Here is an 8,971-nt window from a genome sequence, read left to right on the forward strand (position 1 = left end):
CATGTTCGCAAATAAACTGGAAAACTTTCAGTATAACTTATGTTGATTTCCAAGTGGTTTTTAACACAGTTAACACTTTCTTTAAAGATTCTCTCCCCTAGGCTTTTTGACACCATACTCTGGTTTTCCTCCTATCTCTCTGGCTGTTTCTTCTTAGTGTTTTTACTTCCTCCCCTTTTTCCACTCGTGTCCCTCTTCTTCATCACCATCACCATATCCCCACACACACGCACATAAGTTGTTACCTCTGTTTTAACTAATACTCAATCCATTTATTTATCTTTATTTCTACTGCTCCTAATCTAGTCAAAGCCCAAACTCTCTAGCACCTGATTTCCTGCATCCTAATTGGTCTCCCTCAACGCCTTCTTCCGCCTTCTACTCTGTTTTTCAAATTACACTCTGAATGATGATTTAAAGATTGAAGACCCTTGGATTATTTCCCAATGAATTTAAAATAAAATTTAAAATCTTACAAAGTCCTGCCTCACCCCATTTCATGACACTCTCCCCTTTGCTGACTTTCTTTCAATTCATCAGCCTACCATGCTCTTAACATCTTAGGATCTTTCTCCATACTCAGCTCTCCAGGTGGAAAATGCCATTCCTCCCTCCATTGCATTTGTGTCCTGGCTAACTCCCACTCACCCTACTCACTCCCACTCACCAAAGTCTCAGCTTAAATATCATCACCTCAGAGACAACCTCACCTCTCTACCTAAAATAGGTCTTCCCACAATTCTTTATCATTTTTCTTCATAAAATATTACTAATTGTAATTGAATATTTGCTTATTTTATTTCTTTAATATTGTCTCCAGTAAGTAGGACGTAAGTTTGATGAGGGCAGGAATACTATTTTTTTTCTATAAGTATTGTTGATATAATAGTGATAATTTTTCTCTCTGGATTCACATTACTTGATGTATATTCTGGATATAGGACTAGCTATGACTTTGGGTAAGTCATCTAATTTCTTATGCTTCAGTCCCCTTATCACAAAAATGTGGATAATAATAAAATCCGTCTAATAGGGTTGTGGTAAGGACTTAATGAAATAATACATGTTAAGATCTGGCACATAGCATAATGTGCTCAATGAATATTTTCCATTGGTATTTCTATTATCATTATTATCTCTGGCACAGTGCCTAGAACACAGTTGGTGCTCAATAAGCATTTAATTATTGGATGAATGGTGAAAATTAAACATTGCTTTAGAGAAGGTACTATATTTCTATGTGATGTTCTATATTTTATTTGTATACATTTTATATATTTTAAAAGATATTTTGAAAGATAAGGTAGTAGTATATGAAAGAACTAAGGGAAAATTATTCTTTTTATATCAGGCTAAACACTTCCCTTGCTTCAATGCCTGCTCTGTATAAAACTAAAATATGTCTTAATTATCTCTTTACAGATCATGTAAAGGTTAATTCCAATTAGTCCAAGTTGAATATTTACACATTTTGAATTAATGGCATTCTGATTGAATTTTTCTGTATGTGTGGTTTATTCTAAACTAAAAGTAAGTTATACGTGCTGATAAATCATTAAATTTGATTCATTTAAGCATTTTTAATGAAATAATTGAATAAAATTTCTCATGAATAGAGTATCTTCATGGAATTATATATTATGATAAGACAAAAATTGACCTGTGAAATTAAAAGAAAAAAAAGTTACCTACTTAAAAATGAAAAGGGAAAGAAGGAAAAGAGTTTGTTTCTCCATGGCATAATTAATGTTACTAATTTATAATATAGTTTGGCTTTAATATTCTAGGAAAAGATTCATAGATGATAATCAGACTAGATTTGTAGGGGCCAGTATAATAACAATATTAAATTAAAAAAACAAAAAGCACTAATGCTTATACAATATTCCTTAAAAATAGTAAATTGAGTATCATTAAAATTAGTTTTACATTATAATCACATGACACTCATTATAAGGCTCTTCCAATAATCCATAATTTTCCAACTCTCATAACTTTTTAATAACTTTTGTCCTTTTCCCTTACCAGCAAATTTCCTATGAGAAAATAGAAATGGGAATTCAGTCAAATTACAGCTCAATATCTTAAAATTTTTCAAATCAATTATTCATCCATTACTAAGCAGAAAAAATAATATGGCTATTTATGCTTAAATCCAGAAACAGATTTACTCATATATTTTTTAGTCAGATTTACTCTTTTTTTTAGTAATTCAATTTCATATTTTATTTCAGAATTAAATCCATTAATATTTCCAAAGGACATATTCAGGGGATTGAATTCATGTGTATACATTTGAATGTGTCTAATATGAAATTTTGTTCAATTATAATGGTTTATATAATTAAGCATAATTTGCCCAAATTTTGTTGCAAAAAAATTCTTCCTGTGAGAGTTTTCTGTATCATTCTTAAGAACACAAGGTGTGGGGCAGGGAGGTTGGAGAGGAGTATATATACATTTGGTAAGGAAATCTTAGAGAAGGCCCACTCATTTTATTAGGAAATGTTTTCTTAAGTAAGCAGTATTTTCCAAGTCACTGTTTTTCTGTTAAACCATAGAAAATCACGGCAATCCAAGATTTCATTTTTATGCTTCTCCTTGAGAATGTCTAGGAATGGTAAATTATTTTATCTCATTGCAGCCCTTTGGCCAACATGTATGCAATTTATTGGGATCATGAGAATAGTTGCATAAGATGTTAGTGGCTTCGTTGTCTTCAAATTTACCAAAAATGTTTCCATATTCATTTTGTTAAATACCATCCTAAGTGAATTTTACTCTAATTCTTTGAAAATTACTGATTCCTGCATTGTTAACTCTCATTTAATCAGGGCATTCTGGTACTTGCAGATCCAATAAGAAGGACAATCCCATCCTGCCTGTCTTTCTTACTGGTTCACACTGTGACCCACCACCTCACTATCCCGTTGCTGACATCACACAGGGGTGGCAGGCAAAATTTCTAAAATGCATCCCCGCCGCCACCCACCCACAGGCACACACAGAGATGTCTCCCCGTAACCCCAGAGCCTGTGAATATGATGAGGTATCATTCCTGCGATTATGTTGTGCTCTGTGGTACAGTTGACTTTAAGATGGGGAGATTATCCAGGTGAGTCTGATTCGATCACACAAGCCTTTTAAAGCAGAAAGCTTTCTCCAGCTGATGGCAGAAGTCAGCGAGATCGGAAGCGTGAAGACTTGCTGTTATGAGGGTGGAAGGAGCCACCTAAGAAGGGTTGCAGATGGCCTTATGGAGAAAAGAACAGCTGCCCACTGATGGCCAACAGCGAAACGGGGACCTCTCTATTATAACTGCAAGGAACTAAATTTTGCCAATAACAGGAATTATGGGAAGACGCCGCGCCCAGTTAAGAACAAAGCCTGCTGATACCCTGTGTTCAGCCTTGTAAGACCCTGAGCGGAGAACCCAGCCACGCCATCCCAGAGTTCTGACTTACAGAACTGTGAGTAATAAATGGGTTTTGTTTTAAACTGCTAAATGTGGGGTAATTCGTTATACAGCAATAGAAAACTAATTCAACTAGGAACAACCCTAATGTTCACCTAGTGATTCACTGAACTTACATGATGATTTGGGTCTCTAACGAAGTACTTAAATTTGTCATATGTTGATATCCTAACCACTAAGCCAGCATGCACATTATAGCAACTATCGATTGCACTGGTCTTTTAAGTTCCTTTTCAGCAGCAATAAAAATTTTTATCATTATTTTAAAAACAAACAAACATTGAACAAAATCTCCAGCGTTATATTCTAACAACTACATAATTTACTAATATATGTCTGAAGGTTGAAGAAACATTGATTAAAGCTACTTTCTTAGAAGGCAGATTTCATTTTTACCCCAGATAGACCCATATTAGGAATCATTTTTAATAGTTTGATAATACTGCTTGTCAGCAGCAATATACGTTCTTCTTTTAAAATGCACCTCTATCATCCAAAATATTGTTCATGATTGCCCACATGTGCCTGCCACACATCTGTTTTCAGCTTTTCTATCCCTACTCTTGGATTCCACTCTAGCTTTTCAATGGGTTGATTTCTTAAAATTTCATCAACCACAAATTAACCACCCATCCCCCCACCTCCCATTTCCAAATGATTATCCACACCTGAAGACTTTATAACTTACAGTACTTCTCTGCTTGCCTGGCATTTCTTAAGACTATTTTCAATAATCCCAGCATCTTAAAACAATTTAAAAAATAGAGATGGATGTGAAGGACTTATTAGCAGTCCAGATGAAAGAAATTAACAATTGATTTAATGTGAAAGATGAATAGAAGGTGGAGTAAAAAATAACACCAAAGTTTCAAGAGTAAATGACTTGAAGGAAGATGATGCCAGTAACAATAACAACAAAAGAGGAAATGCAGAAGAAAAAGCAATTCTGGAAGGAAACAGTGAGTTGATTTTGGATATATTGGGATGTTTATTCAAATACTAAAAGGAGAGATTTGTACCGTAAGATTTAAAATGTAACCTTATTTTACAACTTTATACTAAATCCTAATCTCCTCTCCCAAATTTTGGATTCTTCAACCCTTTATTATTAAATAAATCTGTATTTTTCTTTACACCTAGAAACTTATTTTCATTTGTATATAATAAACTATTCCTAAACTATACTTAATGTGAGTATAAGCCCATCTGCTCATTTAAGAAATCATCTTCTATTATACTTCTCTTTGTAATTCAGGGAGTGACAATCTTCTTCAGGGAATATTCTTCCAAACTTTATAGCTAGTTTGCTATTATAACCAAGCAAGGAAATTTCACTTCCAAGTGTAACCACAAACCCAGCTACTTTCCTCTGTAAACTATTGTTCCAACATATTTCAGCCTGAAATTTTCCAGCTGTGCTCAAGGGCTTCTCACAACCACATGGAAACTATTTCTTGGGGCTTATTTTTAATTACAGCCTTTACTCTTTTTTGGTTCTTCAGATATTTCTGCTCCCAAGGTTACATGATGCTCTAGAGACATAACATTAGTGACACCACCACTGTATGCTATTCTACAATAAGGAATATCATTGGACAGATGGAAGCATTACCACAGAATTTGGATTTGTTTTTGTAGTTTATTCAGAAAGATGTCCATATTACCATTAATGTGTGTGCTTTGAACTCATCAGATGTTATTCATCTGGTTAGATGCCTATAAATATACCACACAACTAGGATCCCACAAACTGTCATGCTAAGCAAGATCCATACCCTTAATGACAGAAGTGGTAACATGCATTACACAGCCTTCCATCAGGAAAATGTAGTAAAGAACATTGTGTAATATGTCTATCTTAAGAAGCAAGCTCCTAATGACTGATGCATCTTACTGGCAAAGCTTTCAAGCAGACTCTCAAGTGAAGTCATGTTTATTTCTCATAAATGACCAAAAGTAACCAGAAAGTTCAATAAGGTAGATGTAAGTGTTTTCAGTTCAGTCCGAAATAATCATAGCGGATATATTCCTAGTTATTCCTCAAATTATTAGAATCTCAAAAGTTCTGGTTAATTCTAAAGTAAATCCAGAATTTGTGTATTCCAAGAAAGGTTAAAGAGATTCAAGATGTAATCTAGCCAATCAGGACTCAGGGCCCACTGTATTTCTTAAGAACTATTCCAGAATTGACCAAGAAGATTAAAATGATTACTATGCTCCAGATATCCCGATAGAGGATCCCCCAGTGACTTTTGCCTTAACTGTTTAGAGCCTTTTTAGTTAAAAGTGTCCATACACTATCATCAGTATATTTTTTTTTTCAGTGAAGTGTGTATGAAGAAAGAGGTGGAGTGAAAGTAGTGTTTATTACTGAAAATTAATTAATGTAAAAGTGTTGCTTATACAAGATAGTTCATCATATAGGATAATTCCCTTTCTACAGATGATGAATCTGAGATTCAGGAACACAAAATGACTTTCCAGTAAGGGTTGAGCAAGATCTGAACTAAGGTGTCTTGTTTTCATTTTGATTCTAATTCCCATACTTCTTTGACTATAAAACACCGTGCTCTCAAACTTATCACATTATTAATAGAATTTTTGTTTGAAAGATTACTATTGCCAGAGTTAAATAGCACAAATAACTACGCTATAAAACGATGGTTTTCAAGGTTAGGATTCCCTAAGTAGCAGCAGCTGCATCACCTGGGAAATTGTTAGAAATGTACACACAGTCTTAAGCTCTGGTCCTAATGAATCAAAGTCTCAGGGAGTGAGCCTTGGCAATCTGTGTTTTAACAAGGCCTCCAGCTGATTCTGAGACACACTCAAGTTTGAGCTCTAGAACAGTAATTCTCAATATTTGTGCATCATTATCACCTGTACAACTTTTTAAACTCAGATGCACTCCCTACACTTACTTGCACCTGTGTAATTCTCACTTACACAAAAGGTTAAGTGACATTGCTATAGAATGTTCGCGAGAGCAGTGAAATTCAATTGTTTAACAAAGAGCTTCATTATTTTCACATGTTTGGTCAATCTAAAGATACATCACAGCAGCGGTTCTCAACTGGGGGCAATTTTCCACAATATATTTCACAACATTTTCACTATTGTGAGACTGAGTTTTATTTGTAAGGATTTCATGTCAGATTTTAATTAAATATAAATTTTAGGTTTTGGGGGCTGTGAGTAGAACCACAGTATGACATAATATATTTAGATTAACAAGATATATATATATATATATCTTGCCTTCTAGATATATCTAGACTTGCCTTCTATCTATCTAGACTCTACATATGGTTATAGAGATATGAAGTCTTTGAAGAATAATATGAACAAGTGTAGGGTAAAACACCAACCAGGGTGGAAAAGCCTCATTGAATATACTGGTTTCGTGGACTGAATTGTGTTCCCCCAATATTCATATATTGGAACCCTAACCCCCAATGTAAGTGTGTGTGGAGATAGGACATTCAAGGAAATAATTAAGGTTAAATGAGATCATTTAAGGAAATATTTAAGGTTAAATGAGGTCATAAGGGTGGGACCCTAATCCAGTAGTACTGGTGTCCTTATATATAAGAAGATAGGAGACACACTAAAGAGTTCAGTCTGTCTCAGAACATGCACAGAGAAAAAGCCATATGACAACACAGTAAGAAGGTGTCTATTTACAAGCCAGGAAGAGAACTCTCACCAGAAACCAACCCTTCCAGCACCTTGATCTTGGACTTCTAGGCTCTAGAACTGTGAGAAAATAAATCTATGTTGTTTAAGCTACCCAGTCTGTGGTATTCTGTTATCACAGCTCAAGCAGACTAATACACTGGGTGTCTATAGGGTCTCTAGAAAAGACTACTTTTTATATTGGGGATAAACTAGTCCTAAAGAATGGCTACATTTACCCACCCAAAAATGACTTAAAAGCAGGGTTTGAATGGACCAAACTTATTTATAAGTAATGTAACTTGCCAGAACAAAGTATAGAACTTGTTAAAGGAATGCAACAAAATCTAGCACTCAACAACCAGAAATTGACCATGTCTAGCATCCAATCAAAAATTACTAAATGCACCAAGAAGTAGGAAAATGTAAATCTTTTTTTTAAACGTATGTTTAAAATTACCTATGCTTTTTTTAATATTTATTTATTTATTTTGGCTGCACCAGGATCTTTGCTGTGGCATATGGAATCTTTAGTTGCAGCACGCATGCAGGATATAGTTGCCTGACCAGGGATTGAACCCGGGCCCCCTGCATTGGGAGCGTGCAGTCTTACCCACTGGATCACCAGGGAAGTCCCAGGAAAACATAAATCTTAACCCAGAAAAAAAGGAATCAATCAATATAAACAGACCAAGGAATAACAGAGATGATGAAATTAGTGGACAAAGACTTTAAAGCAACTAAAGACTTTGTAAATATGCTCAGAATTTAAAAGAGAACATAAATATAATGAGGAAAGAATTGGAAGATATAAAAAATACTCAAATGAGACTTCCAGAAATGAAAAATACTTTGTCATGAACATTTCACTGGATGGGTTGTCAGCAAATTAAACAGTTCAGGAGGGAAAAAGAAAAGTAAATGGAAGACATTGCAATAGAAACTATCCCCCCAAAAAGCACAGAGAAAATCAAATGAAAAAAAAAAAAAAATGAACAGAGCCTCACTGTCCTGTGGTACAATATCAAGCAACCCAACCTGTGTTTATGGTATCTCCAGGTAGGGGGAAAAGTGTGAAAGAAAAGGGTAGAATAGAAAAAATATTTGAAAAACATGACAATTTTTTTCCAAATTTGATAAAAACTGTAAACCCACAGACTCAAATAGCTTAATAAATCCCAAGCAAGATAAAGAAAAAAGGAAACTATACTGAGAACATCATAATTGATGAAAACAAGTAATAAAGAGAAAACCGTAAAAGCAGCCAGAGGCGAGGGAAGATTCATTATGTATAGAGGGCAATGATAAGAATGATTTTAGACTTCTCGTTGTCAAAAATAAGAATGAAGCTACATTTTAACATCCTGAAAGAAAACAAAAAGTCAGCCTAGAATCTTGTACCCAGAATAAATATCTTTTAAAACTAAAACTGAAATGAAAAACTTTTCAAAAAAACTGAGAGAATTCATAACAGTCAGGAATTAGGAAGAATGATGATGGAATAGAACAGGCAGAAGAAAAATGCTACCAGATAAAAACTTGAATATATACGAAAGAAAGAAGAACATCTCAAAAATGGTATGTGGGCAAATGTAGAAGACCTTCGTCAGCAATTTTAATTTATTTAAAATGTCATTTTAAAAAACATTAAACAAATTTATCCCTCCAAACCTGTATGTTTTTGAAGCAAGTTTCCCATGCATTTATTTCTGTAAATTTTTTACTTTTTACCCTGAGGGTGGATTGCAAGTAGAGTCAATTTGAGAAAACTCTGTATCTTAATTTCATCCCTGTAATTATTATCCACTCTTTATCATTCTG

Source organism: Balaenoptera musculus, chromosome 4 (genome assembly GCF_009873245.2).
Source record: "Balaenoptera musculus isolate JJ_BM4_2016_0621 chromosome 4, mBalMus1.pri.v3, whole genome shotgun sequence".
Taxonomy (NCBI): domain Eukaryota; kingdom Metazoa; phylum Chordata; class Mammalia; order Artiodactyla; family Balaenopteridae; genus Balaenoptera; species Balaenoptera musculus.